We start from the raw sequence: 20,717 nt of genomic DNA, 5'->3' as shown, positions 1-20,717 counted from the left end.
GTATTTCATGAGGACGTACTGTGAAGTACTGTGCACTGTGTACTAAAACTAATCATCATGGGAAATAGTGCAGTATTAAAACACAATCTGAGAATTTGATAAAAATCCACCCTTCCATCTCTTTGATTCCATGAAGACATTTAATCCAGAGCTCTGGGCTCTTACATAAACATGCCAGCACTCGCTCTCCCTCTCTCTGATAAGCATCTCATCACCTTGTAAACACACACACACACGCACAGTCGCACACACATGGACACTCACATGCACACGCAAGTGGTCGCATGCACAGACTGGCATGGGCAAGCGCACACACACCCACACCCACACACACACACACACACACACACACACACACACACACACACACACACACACACACACACACACACACACACACACACACACACACACACACACACACAAATGCCAGTGAAAGTATACTGCAGTTATTTATTGTGTAGTGGGATTATCACTGTAATGTCAATTGGCAATATAGGTCCTTCTGGCGTAGTACTACAAAATACTGCTAGTTATCGGTCATGCATAACCTGCAGTGTTACGTATTAAAGGGTTGACCGGTTATGATTGCAGAGTCTAACAGAAAAAGTACTAGTCAAGTCATACAAGTACACTGCACAGGAGGTTGGTGGCACCTTAATTGGGGAGGATGGGCTCGTGGTAATGGCTGGAGAGGAATAAGTGAAATGGCATCAAATACATGCCATTTTATTCACTCTGTTCCAGTTATTAGTATGAGCCTTATTCCCCTCAGCAGCCTCCACTGATACACTGATTACACCAAATATTAGGTTCACCTACCAAATGAGTTGAACCCAATAAAAGGCCACAATAAAATGTGCAGCTTTGTCACATCACACAATGCCACAGATGACTCAAGTTTTGAGGGAGCATGCAATTGGCTTGCTGACTGCAGGAATGTCCACTAGAGGTGTTGCCAGATATTTCAATGTTCCAATCTCTACCAAAAGCCACCTTCAAGGTCATTTTATAGAATTTGGCAGTACGTCCAACCGGCCTCACAAACGCAGACCACGTGTATGGCGTTGTGTGAGCGAGCGGTTTTCTGACATCCGCCACCATCACCTCATGTTTCAACATGATAATGCACAGCCCCATACACAATTCCTGGAAGCTGAAAATGTTCTAGTTGTTCCATGGCCTGCATACTCACTAGACATGTCACCCATTGAGCATGTCTGGCATGCTCTGGATTGACGTGTATGACAGTGTTCCATTTCCCGCCAATATTCAAAATTTCGCACAGCCATCGAAGAGGAGCAGGAAAACATTCCACAGGCCACAATCAACTGCCCGATCAACTCTATGTGAAGGAGATGTGCGAATGAGATGCGCTGCATGAGATTGATGGTGGTTTTCTGATCCACGCCCCTACTTTTTTGTGTACACTATATATTACACAAAACCCCTTCAAATTAGTGGATTCGGCTATGTCAGCCACACCCGTTGCTGACAGGTGTATAAAATCGAGCACACAGCCATGCAATCTCCATAGAGAAACATTTGCATAGAATGGCCTTTTAACGTGGCACAGTCATAGGATTCCAACAAGTCAGTTCATCAAATTCTTGCCCTGCTAGAGCTGCCCCGGTCAACTGTAAGGGCTGTTATTGTGAAGTGGAAAGTTATAGGAGCAACAACGGCTCAGCTGCGAAGTGGTGAGCCACACAAGCTCACAGAACAGGAACGCAGAGTGCTGAAGAGCGTATCGCGTAAAACTCCTCTGTCCTCGGTTGCAACACTCACTACCAAGTTCCAAACCCATGAAATGGGTTTCCATGGCCGAGCAGCCACACACAAGCCTAAGATCACCATGTGCAATGCCAAGCGTCGGCTGGAGTGGTGTAAAGCTTGCCGCCATTGGACTCTGGAACAGTAGAAATGTTCTCTAAAGTGATGAATCACGCTTCACCATCTGGCTGTCTGGTGGATGAATCTGGGTTTGGCGGATGCCAGGAGAACGCTGCCTGCCCCAATGCATAGTTGCAACTGTAAAGTTTGGTGAAGGAGGAATAATGGTCTGGGGCTGTTTTTCATGCTTCGGGCTAGGCCCTTTAGTTCCAGTGAAGGGAAATCTTAACGCTACAGCACACAATGACATTCTAGATGATTCCGTGCTTCCAACTTTGTGGCAAAAGTTTGTGGGAGGCCCTTTCCTGTTTCAGCATGACAATGCCCCTGTGCATAAAGTGAGGTCCATACAGAAATGTTTTTTGTTGTTGTTATTTTTAGCCCTTTTTCTTCCCAATTTCTTGGTATCCAATTGGTAGTTACAGGCTTGACTCATTGCTGCAACACCCGTACGAACTCGGGAGAGGCGAAAGTCGAGAGCCGTGTGTCCTCCGAAACACAACCCAACCAAGCCACACTGCTTCTTGACACAATGCCCACTTAACCCGGAAGCCAGCCGCACCAATGTGTCGGAGGAAACGCTGTGCACCTGGCGACCGTGTCAGCATGCACTGCGCCCAGCCCGCCACATGAGTCGCTAGTGCGCGATAGGACAAGAACATATTCCTAGCGGCTAAACCCTCCCCTAACCCGGACGACGCTGGGCCAACTGTGCACCGCTCCATGGGTCTCCCGGGTCGCGAACCCAGAATCTCTAGTGGCACAGCTAGCACTGTGATGCGGTGCCTTAGACTACCGCACCACTAGGGAGGCCTATGCCCATGATTTTGGAATGAGATGCTCAACAAGCAGGTTCTTTCTCCATCTTCCTCACATTCCTGTCTCTGATTCTCTCTCGCTCTCTACACGTATGATTGTAAAGTAATGCTACAAAAAAAATAAAAAATTGTGCATGTATTTTCCAAACGTAACATCTCAAATACTTTCTTTTCAAGGTTATTTGAAAAGAAAATGTGTTTACCTCCATTATAGTGAATATTTTAGGTTCAGCTACTGTAATGCTTTGTCAGAAATGTTCAAGTTTATGTTGTGCAGCTTTGATGGGTGCAGAGTTCAATCATATAGTGTTTACCGGCTTTTTAAGGCAGTGTGCATATTGCAATGTTTACATTTATTTAAAGAGGCACAACAGCATTTGGATAATATTGTATTTTCTCAAAATTGTCATTTAGCACCAATCAATGTATTTTTCATACACAGACACTTGATGTAAAACTCATGCTAGCGTGCATATTCATGAATGTACCCAAGTATATAAATTGTGCAAATAATTGTTAAAACTGCAATTTTTTCATTACAGAATGCCTCTAGTCTATTTGCCTATGCTGGATACTGTGTGAGTATGCATTGATTGAATAAAGGTGTTTGTTGTCCAATGCTTGTGATTTAACACTATCTTCAATCCCTACTTTAAAAAGTTGCACTTCCTCATTTTTCAGGTGTTCATCGTTCACTTGATTTATTCACTGTTCAAGAAAAGACAGGAACGTGGGTGATGATGTTTCTCCAAACTGCTCCAAATGACATATCTGAGAGGTCCATTTGGACTATGAAGAACTACTAGTTATTGAGATCTGCTTCGAGAAGCTCTTAATTAAGTGCAAAGGCAAGGCTACTGTATTTCAACACAATGTCACACACCAGTCTATACAGTTGACAATCATTGCTCATGCTCTAGTGGCCCTCAACACGCTCTCCCCTGTAATCATTGCTCACGCTATAGTGGCCCCCAACAAGCTCTCCCCTACACGAATAAACCACTATAGAGTGTCAGTGTGTCATCCATGATTACAGCCTGATGTTGGGTATTGTAAGGACAGACGCTGGAGACGAGAAGCAAGTACAGGGAGTGAAAAATTTAATGAAACACGGACAGGAACAGAATATGGACAGCGTCTTGACAGGGGAAAACAAAATGACAATAATGCTGACACGGGGATGAAACAGAGGAAACAGACAGATAAAGGGAAGGCAATCAAAACTTGAAGGAGTCCAGGTGAGTCCAATGAGTGCAGATGCGCATAATGATGGTGACAGGTGTGCATAATGAAGGGCAGCCTGGCGCTCGAGGGGAAGCGAGAGCAGACGTGACAGGAATACTTATATGTAAATGGGGTGGAATAATTCCTTCTTTTGTACAATTTTATTTGTGAAACTTAAAAAGTTCGAACAATTATTAGAAGTCATGTCTCTGAATGTCTGTTAAATGTCTCATTGCCTTGTCACATATAAATTATGTCCTGAATTATTCTTTTTTTTTTTGGGGGGGGGGGGGTTCTATTATTTAATTTCTTCATTGTATTCACAGGTATGTCCCTGTATTAATGTGTAACATTGTTATTGTTGCAATCCATTTTTGTTTAAATGTTGGTGAGATTTTTGGTTGTTGCTAAAATAATTTTTTTGTTTCTGTTGACCATTTTAATAGAAAACTATTACAGTAAGGTAGGCTACTTAATTGTTACTTCAATCATCTAATTATTGATATGAAAAACAGCTGCATTATGATCCTGACTCACTCATTTTGTTGATGTAGCAAGTTAAAAAAAAGACTGTTGAGGAAACACCAGAACTGCTCTCGGACTCACTGCATCCATTCTCTTGTCTTCTTCTTCGGAAAATACCACACACACACATACACAACACCAACACGCACGCACACATACACACACGCAACCAATAATAACAAGAGGCAGGGTGAAGCCGTTGCTTTTATCGAGATATCAAATAGAATACAACGTTATTAGGAGGTCCCAGCAACTTAAAGCTGGTGCATGTAATTTAACTTTTTAAAATTTGATTTGTTACCCCTGCAAGGAATTGATTAATCAGTTACACTGTTTACCTGATATTTACTAAGAAATTACATTCTGAAGTGGTTATTACATCATATTTAGTCATCAATTACTCTTTAAATTAATTTAAACAAGCACCACTGGGCATCGTTTGGAACCAGGTAGTTGTTCTCTGAGGTACCAGAAAGCAACTATTCTTCCCACGTCATTTTCAAATAAATACCAGGCAATCGTCTACAGACAAACTGCACATACGAACAAGACACTTCCTGGAAACCTGGATATAACTAATGTTCTGCTTAGAATGACATTTCATCTCATTGTTTCAGCAGTCTGCATTGCCAAAAATGACAAGACACGTTCACGTAATTTCCTTCACCAGGTGGTAAATAAGTGAATAGACCAATAACAAAGAGAGTTGTAAACCTCTCTGCCAACAACAGCACCCTTTACTGGCTACCATACATGAAACACGAAACATGGGACCAACACTTTGGATGTTGCGTATATATTTTTGTTCAGTATAACAACAAACTTTCAGTACGCTTATAGGGAAGGGCATTCAACATGTACGGCACTCGGAGAAAATAAATTGATAATAAGATGATTGTGGCAGCTGTTTTGTTAGACTTCAGTGCAGCTTTTGACATTATCGATCATAACCTGCTGCTGGAAAAACGTGTGTTATGCACTGGCGCATTTTAGAATGTGATTCTTGGTGGGGGGGAAAAAAAAAAAAATGGAGGATGCATGCCAGCAAAGCCACTACACTACACGACACTAAACATCACATTAGTTGCACTATAACGGTGACAAACGGTGCCCACAAACTGCTAGGGCCTACATAAAGCTGTCCCAACAGCAGAGCTTTCGTTTCAGCACGATGGAGTAAATCGTTACCACTGCTACACCTGGCTATCAGCGGAGCCTTGTCTGGCAGCGAAACAGTTCATTCAGCCTCCTTTACTGCCTTTTCAAAAACACATATGGTCAAGTGCCACAAAGAGGAACATGCAAATTACAATTAGCCCAGAAGAGTGCAGCATGTCTGGCCCTTCGATGTACACGGAGAGCCAACATTGATAATATGCATGTCAATCTCTCCTGGCTCAGGGTGTAAGAACGATTGACTGCGTCACTGCTTGTCTTTGTGAGAGGTATTGACATGTTGAAATCCCCGAGCTGTCTGTTTAAATGACTAACACACAGCTCAGACACCCATACATGCCCCACAAGATGTGCCACCAGAACAGACTACGGGAAATGCGCAGTACTACATCGAGCCATGACTACATCACGTAACTCAGTCAAGCAGTAAAATCAGATGGATTCTGATGGAACAGCGCGGACTACGAAGAGACACACAATGGCACACACACGGCATTCTCAAACACACGCTAACACACTTGCCACTGGCACTGAGTGAAGCCTGTGTGTCTATGTATGCTGATGACTGAACACTGTGCACACATACATTTTAATATTGTCATTTTGCTGTATTATTGATTTTGTATTGTAGATGTGTTATGGTAGAGTAGCGTGTAATAATGTGTTGTGTTATGTATTGTTGTATTGTATGTAATTGCGAAATACAAAATACAGTTTGAGGTTCTCTGTCCTCAAAAGCCTCATGGAATCCATCAGCAGGAAATGGAGGGATTATAACCGGAAGTCACTGTTGTAGAGATTGACACTCCCACCCTGAGTCTCCACTGCATCGTTGAAAGTCTTTCGTAAATCCTTTCCCCATGTCCGTAAGCCACCAAGCAGCCGTGTGTTCCTTGACACTTCCTGGGATTAACATTGTACATTGCTTTGCCTCCCATGCAGCATGATATTCCATAATGGCATTCAACTCTGCTTTCAATAAACACCCTTCTTTAGCATCTGCTCTCGACATTGAATATACTGGTCATCCACTACATTAGGAGCAATGTCCAGCTGCTTTACCACAGCAGTAATCTAAAGAGTAGAGAGCAGTTGAACATATTATATAAACCCAGGGAAACTGACAAACTACACATGTGGGACCCAACTTTTCATGACAACAATCTAATTTTGCAATTTTGTGCGATCTGACCTTTTATCAATATTTTCCATGACCGTTTTTTTTTTGGGGGGGGGGGGGGGGGGGGGTGAAAAAAATCACTTCTTAGCCTTGTAACACATTTTTTCTTTCAATGATTTTAACCCTTTACACTCATGGGAATTGGCCTATATGGAGAGAGCCGAATTAAATTGTTTTTAACTGAAGAAATATGAGATGCCTACGCATATCCATACTAAAAACTGAAACGGAACACTTTGGAGACTATGAGGAAATGATCAGAACAAAGGTGAGGACACTGCAATCCACCTGAATCCAAACATGTTACTGTGGGCACTGTTTTACGAGTTCCAACAGCAGTCCCAACACCTTACCACTGCTACACCTGGCTATCAGCGGAGCCTTGTCTGACAGCGAAACAGTTAATTCAGCCTCATTTACTGCCTTTTCAAAAAACATAGCTGATATGGCTGACTTGCTTAAACAAATGTGGTTTTTACAGACAATTGTGATGTACAAACTATGAAATAAGGGAATGACAAGCGGATAAGAGGCAATCCGTAACTTCGATTAAGACAATGAATGAGCTAGGAAGGACGTAGTCAATATAACTATTTGTTCAGCACTTTTGAAATGTACAGACAGACAGAATTTAGAACGTGGGCTGTTCTTACATTATTCTCCCTGTACACAAAGTCAGAAGCGCAGGAGAAATAAAGGGGGCATATAAGCAGACAATTAAAGTTCTTACAATATTCGATGATTACATTTCTCAAAAACAGGTTATAGGCTACATGTGCACCACCAAGTCAGAACCATAGGCGAAATTAAGAGGTGAAAAAATACCAAATTATTTGGGTGAGGCACATGGGCTACTAACAGCTTACTACACAACATACACTTAGTATTACTTTATTAGCTACAGTATACATATCTCTCTGGCATATTACATAATTTATGCAGCAGCATACAATACATGTTTGGACTCACCTTGTTGTGCTCACTTGAACAGGAATGTGGCGCGGCAGTCCTTTGTGGGCAAATTTTGTCATCAAACTTTGTCATCAAAGTCTGCCATTCTCTGGATTTATGGTGTTTTCAAAAGAACTGGGAACTAGAAGAAAAAAAGGCCAAATCATGATGAAGTCAGTGATCTTCAGGTTGTAGCTCTAGAAAGAGGCCCAAGTCCCGGATTTACAATTCCGAGTTGGATGAAAGTTCGAAAGTCGTGGCTTGTTTTTCCCGAGTTCCCAGTTGTCTTGAACTCACTAAAGTCAGATTTTGCAGTTCCGAGTTAACAGTTGTTTTGAGCGTGGCACAAATGTTGAATGTTTATCATTTTAAACTAGGAAAAGAGACCCTTAATCTTAGACTTGGTACAACACAGCCACTCCACTGAATAGCAGGCTGATGATTGCTTTGCAATGCTTGCAGTTAGCCACTGATTCCTTCCAAACCGCTCATTGTTGAATATTAGAAAATGGAAGAAGTTCAAGATGACGGTCAGTCACGCTCGGTCTGGGGCTCCATGCAAGATCTCACCTTGTGGGGAATCAATGATCATGAGGAAGGGGAGGGATCAGCCCAGAACTACACGGTAGGACCTGGTCAATGACCTGAAGAGAGCTGGGACCACAGTCTCAAAGAAAATCATTAGTAACACACTACGCCGTCATGGATTAAAATCCTGCAGTGCAAACAAGGTGCAAGCCAGCGCATGTCCAGGCCCATCTGAAGTTTGCCAATGACCATATGGATGATCCAGAGGAGGAATGGGAGAAGGTCATGTGGTCTGATGAGCCAAAAATAGAGCTTTTTGGTCTAAACTCCACCCGCCGTGTTTGGAGGAAGAAGAAGGAAGAGCACAACCCCAAGAACACCATCCCAACCGTGAAGCATGGTGGTGGAAACATCAGGACGACTGCACCGTATTGAGGGGAGGATGGATGGGGCCATGTATCGCGAGATCTTGGCCAACAACCTCCTTCCCTCAGTAAGAGCATTGAAGAAGCATGACAACGACCCAAAACACACAGCCAGGGCAACTAAGGAGTGGCTCCGTAAGAAGCATCTCAAGGTCCTGGAGTGGCCTAGCCAGTCTCCAGACCTAAACCCAATGGAATATCTTTGGAGGGAGCTGAAAGTATTGCCCAGCAACAGCCCCGAAACCTGAAGGATCTGGAGAAGGTCTGCATGGAGGAGTGGGCCAAAATCCCTGCTGCAGTGTGTGCAAACCTGGTCAAGAACTACGGGAAACGTATGATCTCTGTAATTGCAAACAAAGGTTTCTGTACCAAATATTAAGTTCTGCTTTTCTGATGTATCAAATACTTATGTCATGCAATAAAATGCTAATTAATTACCTAAAAATCATACAATGTGATTTTATGGATTTTTGTTTTAGATTCCGTCTCTCACAGTTGAAGTGTACCTATGATAAAACAATTACAGACCTCTACATGCTTTGTAAGTAGGAAAACCTGCAAAATCGGCAGTGCATCAAATACTTGTTCTCCCCACTGTATATTACAATGTTACCTTACATTATGACTGTATAAGGTCACAATTAGTCACTAGAATCAACTCAAATCAGGTTAAGAAAACCACCCAAGTTCCTGAAACATTATAGTTCCTCTTTACTGTAGTCTCCCCACATCTAGAACTTTACTTCCTGCTTCTTATTTCTGGTCAAATGTTGCTAAAATATAATGTTGCTGTACAGTTAATTATGCTACAGAATAATCATGTACACTGCAAACATATTGTTAATTTGTCAGCAGATACTTTAGCAGTATATTTCCTTAAGTGCATACCTTGATTGCATGACACATTAATATTGTTTCTTAAGTTGCCACTAGCCTATTTAATTTCCTTGTTTGAGAAAGCTTTTGCTATGCTCGATACAGAGAACTTTGCGCTATTCCATTGATTCGGAAATACCCATAAGAAATTGAATATCCAAATAATTATTTGTTAGATTTTCAATCTCACCTTCTGAACTTGTTTAACAGTCCTTTGAATGGTCTCACTTCCTCAGAGGACTGTATAACACTTCCTCTTACTCTCGTCCTCTTCCTCTCTATTAGATACTGTACATAATCTCTCTCTCTCACATACACACATTCCTTTTTTTGCAATCTTGAGCCATAATCTTTATGCTTAATTCTATGTAAAAAATAAATATATATATATTAGAAGAAAAGTTGATGAAATGAGGAGTAGGCTACAACGAGCAACCAACTGGTAGGCTGTCGTTTTATCTGAATTTATCTGAACCGCATCATGTGGCCTCAATTACGGTGCCTTCAGAATTGTTCACACCCTTTGACTTTTTCCAAATGTTGTTGTGTTACAGCCTACATTTAAAATGTATTAAATTTAGATTTTTGGTCACTAGACTACACACAATACCCCATAATGTAAATGTGGAATTGCGTTCTATGATTTTTTAAATAAATTCATAAAAAATTAAAAAATAAATATTCAACCCCTTTGTTATGGCATGCCTAAATAAGTTCAGAGGTAAAAAAATGTCCTTAATAAATCACATAATAAGTCGTATCGACTCACTATGTGTGCAATAATAGTGTTTAACATGACTTTTGAATTACTCCCTCATCTCTGTATCCCAAACATGCAATCATCTTTAAGGTCCCTCAGTTGAAGCAGGGAATTTCAAACACAGATTCAACCACAAAGACCAAGGAGGTTTTCCAATGCCTTGCAAAGAAGGACACCAATTGGTAGATGGATAAAAATTTAAAGAAGCAGACAATGAATATCCATTTGAGCATGGTGAAGTTATTAATTACACTTTGGATGGTGTATCTATACACCCAGTCACTACAAAGATACAGGTGTCCTTCCTAACTCAGATGCCATAGAGGAAGGAAACCAGGAAGATTTCACCATGAGGCCAATGGTGACTTTAAAACAGTTACATAGTTTAATGGATGTGATAGGAGAAAACTGAGGATGAATCAACAACATTGTAGGTACGCCACAATACTACCTAATTGACAGTGAAAAGCCAGTACAGAATTTTAAAAATTCCAAAACATGTATCATGTTGGCAACAAGGTACTAAAGCAATACTTCAAAAAATGTGGCAAAGCAATTACAATTTTTTTCCTGAATGCAAATCCGCAAATCCATTACAACACATTGGTAAGTACCACTCTCCATATTTTTAAGTGGCGGCTGCATCATGTTATGGGTATACTTGTAATCATCAAGGACTTGGGGGTTTTTCAGGATGAAAAATAAATGGGATGGAGCTTAGCAAAGGTAAAATCCTAGAGGAAAACCTGGTTCAGTCTGCTTTCCACCAGACACTGGGAGATTAATTCACCTTTCAGCAGGACAATAAGCTAAAACACAATGCCAAATCTACACTGGAGTTTCTTACCAAGAAGACAGTGAATATTCCTGAGGGGCCAAGTTACAGTTTAGACTTAAATCTACTTGAAAATCTATGGCAATACCTTAAAATTGTGGTCTTGCAATGATCAACAACCAACTTGACAGAGCTTGAAGAATTCTTTAAAGAATAATGGGCAAATGTTACATAATCCAGGTGTGGAAAACTCTTAAGAGATTTACCCAGAAAGACTCACAGCTGTAATCGCTGCCAAAGGTGATTCTGCAAAGTATTGACTGAGGGGTGTGAATACTTAAGTCAATTAAATATTTCTGTATATAATTTTCAATAAATGTGCAATAAAATTCTAAAAACATGTTTTCACTTTGTCATTAAGGGTCATTGTGTGTAGATGGGTAAGAGAAAACAAATATCTATTGAATTTTGAATTCAGGTTGTAACACAACTAAATGTGGAATAAGTCAGAAGGTATGAATACTTTCTGAAGGCATTGTAGCCTAGCCAGAATCCGACTGGGCGTTTATTACATTCTCTCTCTAGTCGGAAGGCGGCTATGCCATGATCAAGACAGCGCCGAGCCTGCGACAGATATGTCTCAGAAACCTCAATTGAGGGATGAGATACGGCCCAACTGTCAAATCGAGAAGATTGAAATAGTGCTAGTTTTTAATGACTGGTATTTTCGTCAGCATGCTATAGCAGCCCATTGGATTCTAGCGTTGGGGTGAGTAGCTACAGGAAGTGTTGTCGAATCCAATAGGCTACTCCAGTCAAGACAGGCACTGTTATATAGAATGATAATAAATAATATCGTTGCTGCTGCAAATTAGCTAGCTGGTCTTGGCTGTAGCCGAATTCCCTTGGCGTCTCTCTCTCCCTCCGAACTCTCGCTTGGCCTGTTCTTTCCAGCTGCAACAATAAAGTGCCAGCTTCTCCCTTCTCCCTTTTAAACGTATGTTTAAAAAAAAAACACATGTCCAGATATAAGAAAATAAAATGTATGATACTATTCGAATAATAAAATAATTTCAATCTCCCATCCCTATTTTCTGCATAGGTTATCATATACCTCTTCACCTGTTCAATTGTCATTTTAATTAATTATGCACATGGATGTTTTAAGAACTTTTATGCCTTAGAAGTTTAGTACAACTGCCACACTGGTATAAAGTAGAATAACCCCAAAAATGTAAGCAATTTTAGTATTTTCTTTACCCTTTGCCTGGTCCAGTCAGTGTACGTACACCCTCTGCAAAACACTGCTGACAGATCTTTTTTTAGAAATAATCATGATAAACGTGAGCTTAAAAAGGAAGTTTGGTAATTATTATAACATCTGAAAAAAAACACACACAAAAACACGGCAAATCTGAAGGACGTCTCTGAGGCATGGTTCTTTTCAAACTCCGAAACTGTCACGTATAACGTATACTCCCTCTCCGGGACTCACCTGGACTCAGTCATCTGCCTGATTACCTTCGCTATATATGTCACTCCCTTCGGCACTCTCCCTAGGCCTTATTGTTTCTGTTCCGTTGTTTCATGCCTGTACGCTACTCGTGTTTCTTGTTTTGTGCCTTGTGTTATTTATTATTAAAAGTCACTTCCTGAACTTGCTTCCCGACTCCCAGCGTATACGTAACAGAAACAATTTTCAGATCAGCATTTAAAAAGAAGGTGAAGCAGCCAGTTGAAATGCATAAAGAAGGTGAAGCAGCCAGTTGAAATGCATGTAGGTAATAGGTATCGACTAGGTGGTAATGTTTCAAGCGTTATTAATGTCTCCTTAATGCTCATCGTCTGTGCAACATGAGACAGCGGATGGATTATAATAATTTACAATGTATGACATATCCTTCACATTTAGTGGTGCTATCACACTAGCCAGCTAATTCAACTATTTGGGTGATGAACGAGTGTACACCGCAATTTTGGTTTGCAAATATATAGTAATCTAGTGCTCGGGTTTCGATTATTTAAATTGGACATACTATGGTTACACATATGGTTAACATATTTACCATACTATAATTCCTGCAGGAGCCATTTAAATCGCTTTCAATGGCTACAAACGTTTTTTTCAAAGAATACAAATCGCTTTCTACTTTTTTTCTACACGTGAGAAGGCCTTTGGAAATGACCTGTATATCTGCATTTGTAAAATAATTCAAATGCAATATATCGATTTACAAATACAAATCAAAAGGGGTTTGTTTGTGGATAGTGTATTGCATTTGTTGATAGCGATTTACATTTGTGGAATGTGATTTACATTTGTGGATTAGTGATTTACATTTGTGGATTGGTGATTTACATTTGTGGAAAGTGATTTACATTTGTGGAAAGTGATTTACATTTGTGGATTGGTGATTTACATTTGTAGATTGGTGATTCAAATCAAAGTTTACGTGTGCCGAATACAACAGGTGTAGGTAGACCTTACAGTGAAATGCTTAATTTACATTTGTGGAAAGTGATTTACATTTGTGGATTGGTGATTTACATTTGTGAATACATTTGGCATGATATTGATCACATACCCATCATTGAGAAGGAGCATCGCAAAGTGCTGTCCTTCAAGTGTTAGAAACTATATGGGCTAGTTTAAAAATATTACACAACAATGATTTCATGGGGAGAGGATAGTCATTCTGGATTTGGTTTAGTGAAGCCGAATGGTTTAGATACGACCAAAACTGATATTAGTTGCATTGATTTTATACACCTCAATCTAAAATCGAAAATTCAGGATCTGTCCTCAGGTAACAGTGTGGTCTCGTTTATCAGAAATAATGGGAGACGTGTCAGTCGCGCGGATTCAAGAGGACCAAGATGGGATAATAATCACAGGGAAACTGAGTAGGTCTAATCTCCTTTCCAATCAATTTTTATAACATATTTTTCTGAGTTGCGGAATCATATGTTTTATGTGCTTTAGAGATTGTGAACTGTAGTAAGGAGATGATTCGGGCTCTGAGTTGCGGAGATTCTCATACCGGTTTACTGTCTGAAGAGGGCCGGGTTCTCTGCTTGGACAAAAATATTCCCAGTTGGGTTCCATTCCATATAATGATGCATTTATACATAGCTTACCCTAAAAAACCTTATAGTAATTCAGTGTCAATGTTTTGATTGACCTTTTAGCCACCCCCACATTCAAATAGCTAAAGTATAACAACTATTTATTCATCATTTAATTCAAATGGGCCAACTCTAATCTGATTCATCAGTTTCTTTCTTTAATTATTTTTTTCTATCAGACCATTGGATAACGTATGTAACCGACAGGTAACTTGCATGTGGAGACCAGCATTCAATTTCACTAACACAGGGTAAATGACCATGAACACACCGCTAATCGCTCGAGTTTCACAATACGACTTAATCAAAATGGTCTAACCTTTCAACAAGTGTAATCCTGTACAATGTTCTCACTTTGCTCTGTCCCTTTCTGGAGCTGTGCTCAGCTGGAGCAAGAACACCGCCGGGCGACTGGGACTAGGGGACACAACAGGTACAGTATACATTATACAATGTATATGTTGTCTGTAGTTAAATATATTTAAGTAATCAAGGTCCGGACCGAAGACCATGAACAGTACATTGTTTGAAACACGTGTGCTATGTTTAAACAAAAGCCTTCACACCCAGTAGCTCCCTCAGGCTGTAGCTGGAGGCCCCTGATATATCTAATATCTGTTTGGTTATTTTCATCTTAGCATAAGACCTTTTTAGAATTAACTGTTGAGAAATATTTTAGCATTTGTGGGGCCCTCCAATAAGATCTACTCATTTGGGCATGGAAAGCAAGGGCAGCTGGGAAATGGAGTAAAGATTGATCAGTTGTTTGAGAAATAGTTTGAGAAAGGAAATAAAATAAAACAAGGCTATATACAGTACCGTTACCGAGTCAATGTGAGGGGGCACAGGTTAGTTGAAGTAATTTGTACATGTAGGTATGGGTGAAGTGACTATGCATAGATAATAAACAGTAAGTAGCAGCTGTGTAAAAACAAAGGGGGGGGGGGGGGGTGTCAATGCAATTAGTCCGGGTGGCCATTTGATTAATTGTTCAGCAATCTTATGGCTTGGGGGTAGAAGCTGTTAAGGAGCCTTTTGGTCCTAGACTCGACGCTCCGGTAACGCTTGCCGTGCGGTAGCAGATTGAATAGTCTATGACTTGGGTGACTGGAGTTTTTGACTATTTTTTTGGTCTTTCCTCTGACTCCGCCTAGTATATAGATCCTGGATGGCAGGAAGCTTGGCCCCAGTGATGTACCGGACTGTACGCACTACCCTCTATAGCACCTTATGGTCAGATGCCGAGGAGTTGCCATACCATGTGGTGATGCAACCGGTCAGGATGCTCTCGATGGTGCAGCTATAGAACTTTGTCGATCTGAGGACCCATGCCAAATCTTTTCAGTCTCCTGAAGGGGAAAAAGTGTTGTCGTGCCCTCTTCACGACTCTCTTGGTGTGTTTGGACCATGATAGTTTGTTGGTGATGTGGACACCAAGGAACTTGAAACTCTCGACCCGCTCCACTACAGCCCCGTCGATGTTAATGGGGGCTTGTTCGGGCCGCCTTTTCCTGTAGTCCATGATCAGCTCCTGTGTCTTGCTCACATTGAGGGAGAGGCTGTTGTCCTGGCACCACACTGTGAGGTCTCTGACTTCCTGCATATAGGCTGTCTCATTGTTGTCGGGGATCAGGCCTACGACTGTTGTGTAGCCAGCAAACTTAATGATGGCGACGGCCCGTCTGGAAGTCGATGATCCAGTTGCAGAGGGAGGTGTTTAGTCCCAGGGTCCTTAGCTTAGTAATGAGCTTTGTGGGCACTATGGTGTTGAACGCTGAGCTGTAGTCAATGAACAGTATTCTCACATAGGTGTTCCTTTTGTCCAGATGGGAAAGGGCAGGGTGGAGTGTGATTGAGATTCCATCATCTGTGTATCTGTTGTGGCAGAATGTAAATTGGAGTTGGTCTAGGGTGTCCGGGATGATGCTGTTGATGGCTACCGAAGTGAGTGCTACAGGGCGGTAATCATTTAGGCAGGTTACCTTTGCTTCCTTGGGCACAGGGACTACGGCAGTCTGCTTGAAACATGTAGGTATTAAAGACTCGGTCAGGGAGAGGTTGAAAATGGCAGTGAGGATCCTTGCCAGTTGGTCCGTGCATGCTTTGAGTACACGTCCTGGTAATCCGTCTGGCCCCGTGGCTTTGAATGTTGACCTGTTTAATTAAAGGTCTTGCTCAAATTGGCTACCGAGAGAGTTATCACACAGTCGTCAGGAACAGCTGGTGCTCTCATGCATGCTTCAGTGAAAGGCATTTCGCTCGTCTGGTAAGCTCGCTTCACTGGGCAGCTCGCGTCTGGGTTTGTAGTCTGTAATAGTTTTCAAGCCCTGCCACATCCGACGAGCATCAGAGTCATGTAGTAGGATTCATTCTTAATCCTGTATTGACGCTTTGCCTGTTTGTTGGTTTGTCTGAGGGTGTAGCGGGATTTCTTAAAGCATCTGGGTTAGTGTGCCGCTCCTTGAAAGCCACATCTCTAGCTCAATGCGGATGTTGCCTGTAATCCATGGTTTCTGGTTGGGATATGTAGGTACTGTCACTGTGGGGACGACGTTGTTGATTTACTTATTGATGAAGCCGATGACTGAGGTGGTATACTCTTCAATGCCATTGGATGAATCCCGGAACATATTCCAGTCTGTGGTAGCAAAACAGTCCTATGGTGTAGCATCCACGTCATCTGATCACTTCCATATTGAACGAGGGACTGGTACTTCCTGCTTTAGTTTTTACTTGTAAGCAGGAATCAGGAGGATATAACTATGGTCAGATTTTCCAAATGGAAGGCAAGGGAGAGCTTTGTATGCGTCTCTGTGTGTGGAGTAAAGGTGGCCTTATACAGCTCGTTGAGTGCGGTCTTAGTGCCAGCATCGGTTTGTGATGGTAAATAGACAGCTACGATTAATATAGATGAGAACTCTTTCGGTAGATAGCGTGGTCTACAGCTTATCATCAAGGTACTCTAACTCAGGTGAGCAATACCTCGAGACTTCACATTGCGCACCAGCTGTTATTGACAAATAGACACACACCCCACCTTACCAGACATAGCTTCTCTGTTCTGCTGATGCATGGAAAATCCCACAAGCTCTATATTATCAGTGTCGTCGTTCAGCCACGACTCTGTGAAACATAAGATATTGCAGTTTTTAATGTTCTTTTGGTAGGATAATCTTGAACGTAGATCATCCATTTTGTTTTCCAATGATTGCACGCTGGCCAATAGAACGGATGGCAGTGGAGGTTTACTTACTCGCCTACAAATTCTCAGAAGGCAGCCCAACCTTTTTCTCCGTCTTTTCTTCATGCAAATGATGGGGATTTGTGCCCGTTATCGAGAAAGCAGTATATCCTTCGCATCGGACTCGTTAAAGGAAAATTCTTTGTCCAGTTCGAGGTGAGTAATCGCTGTTCTGATGTCCAGATGTTATTTTTGGTCATAAGAGAATGTAGCAGCACATTATGTACAAAATAAGTATGAAAATAAGTTACAAACAACGCAAAAAAACCAAACAAAATATCACATTTGGTTAGGAGCACGTAAAACTGCAGCCATCCCCTCCGGTGCCATTATCCCTCGGCCAATCTGTGTGCTATCATGTCCTGGATGTGACCGACTCATTGAAGCCCTTTGTCATGACCAAGCACATTGGGGTGTGGAAGAAGGCCCTGTTGGTGAAAAGTAAACATATTCAACGCACCAACGCCATCTCCACAGAGTCCGTGTCCATGCTTCTCTGCTCGTACTGTCAATCCATTTATAAAGCTGATTTCCCATTTTAACCAGTCAACTTCCGGGACCAATCTGGTGCCAGGGTGGCAGCTGTTTCAATGCAACCTATTTAGAACTGATGAGACCTAACTGAGACTTGATTAAATAATATTTTGCTGACTCACATGGAAAATATTTTGCTAATACTTGCTAATAATTTTGTATTGATTGTCAAAATGTATTTTACTTTTCTATATTTCAAAGGCAAACCAAAAAGCTGGAGAGACTCAGAACGTTCCAGACAGTACCTTTTGTATCCATCAAAAGGTACTGTCTGGAACGTTCTGGATCTCTCCAGATTTTTGGTTTGCCTTTGATGTTCACTTCAAACACATATTTCTAGGGGAGGGTGTAAAGCTTTGGTGTTTATGTTCAAAGAAGGTAAAAACATATATTTTGTATCAGTCACTGATTGCTAACTATGCTATTTGCTGTCAGTCTTGAGGTGTTTTGATGTTTGTTGTTTGGGTCTTAGAAAGTGTCCTAGGCTGCATCTCAATAGAGGCTTGAGATTTCCTTTAACTGAACTTATCTGGAAAGAGAGAGTGAAGGAAACATTTTGCTTTCCTACTAGAGAATCTTTCTCACCTGCTAAAGTTAATTTCAGTGCAGATCAACGTAATTAGACGAAGAAGCTCCTTAATTGAGATGCATTGTACACTTTCTTTTCCATCACTTTCAAGATGTGGATCAGACACCTGCCATCTTTCGTCATTACCCATTCTCGATGAATCTGCACAGCAAGAAAAACATTTTTTAACGCATTTCAATGCCGCACTCACAAGCGTAATGAAACTTGCTTCTCAATATATATTATTTTAATATACAGCAGATAGTATAAATCAGGGTGGCTAAACCCCCTACTGGAGACCAACTGACTGTGTATGCAGGCTTTTGCTCTTGCCCTGCTCTAACACACCTGGTTCCACTAATCAGCTGCTCACCAGGACCTTGATTAGCTGAATCAGGTGCGTTAGAACAGGGCCGGAGCAAAAGCCTGCATTCCAAGCAGCTCCAGAATGTTGACCGCCACTACTGAAGAAACCAACCATATTTCTTAACCTTTTTGATGGGAGAAACTGGTTGAAATGAATACCTGTCTTGTACTAGAAGAGCACTGACTGAAGACTTAATATTGTACTGTATGCAATTGCAGAATCCCCCTGCTCCGTTCTTTGAGCTGAGGCTGAGGAGAGCATCACTCATCGAACACACTTTCCATTTAGGAATGATAGCTTTCCAATGATGAGACAATGTTTTGAACAGAGAAGGGCTACGCCGAAACGTAGTGCTTACCCCTCTCAGGTGTATTTCGACGAGGATGCGAGGTTGACAGACGTCTACAAAAGGGACTTCTTCCTCCATTTGTCTGATAGGCTGTTGGTACCCGAGTCTGGGATGTTCATGTACAGCGACACCAAGACGCTGGCCTGGTTCCCTGCAAAGGTGACGGCACGTTTAGGGAAATCACACATGGATTATGAGGTTGTCCACGCCTCACCACATTATTTTATGATTATCAATAATCATTGGACTTTCAAATAGCTTCAAAGGTGCTGGTAGTGAAACACTGTAATGTTATGTTCCTAGAGAGGAACTACTACAGAATTACTACTGTATTACTAGCCTACTACTGTATTCTAGAACCCACATTACCTTCCCTTTACTGCATATCAAGCAGGTTATCAGGTTATCAACAGCATGTCCTATACTTTCCCTCATGGCGTATTTCTTGTCTCTTGTCCAACCCATCCTCACTAACAGCCTAGAGTAGAGGAGAAGCATGATTTCCTGTTTGGGTTTCTCAGTGGGATGTCCCTGTAAAACAACAACATGGTGCACTTCCCCTTCACCATGGCATTCTTCAAGAAGCTGGTGAACATCAAGCCCTCTTTAAAGGACTTGAGAGAGTTTAGCCCCATTGAAGCAGGGTAAGTTTATACCATAACGTATTTTTATCCTTTAGTCAGTAATGTATTATATTACAGGCAGTTGTATTTGTTATAAGGACACCAAGGACAGATTAAGAAATTGCATCTCGAGGCATTTTATTGCATCTCAGGGGCATGGCTCTTGCTCTGTGTGGATAAACAATGATGACTTATTTAGATAAATCGTTTTTTATTGATTAATGCATCATTATTTATTGATTGCCCATTGATAATTGTCACATCTATTGTCACATATTATTTTCAATGCTTTTTAATGACTTTGCAGTACATCTTGGATTATTCTGATGATGATGTCGAAAATATGGACATGACTGTCTCAGTATGTATTGCATTTAAACAGTTTGATCAATGAACAAATAATATGTAACATAATACAGATGTAGGATCTTAATTTGATCACTATTTTGTTGTTGACAATTTTCCCTCACAGCAGGAAATGCAAACTTGTAGTGTATTCTAGGTTTTAAAGGTCTGGGGCCTAGTGGTTAGAGGTAGCCTAGTGGTTAGAGCGTTGGGCCAGTAACCGAAAGGTTGCTGGATTGAATCCCCGAGCTGACAAGGTAAAAATCTGTAATTCTGCCCCTGAACAAGGCAGTTAACCCACTGTTGTAAATAATAATTTGTTCTTAATTAACTGACTTGCCTAGTTAAATAAAGGTTAAAAAATAAAAAAGTAATTACAAGGCTTCTAAAGTTAGTCATTTCCACTTTAAAATGACAGACTTGATTTGTCCTT

Source organism: Oncorhynchus mykiss, chromosome 19 (genome assembly GCF_057628025.1).
Source record: "Oncorhynchus mykiss isolate SJ-2025 chromosome 19, ASM5762802v1, whole genome shotgun sequence".
In the NCBI taxonomy this organism is placed as follows: domain Eukaryota; kingdom Metazoa; phylum Chordata; class Actinopteri; order Salmoniformes; family Salmonidae; genus Oncorhynchus; species Oncorhynchus mykiss.
This window is presented reverse-complemented; position numbering follows the sequence as displayed.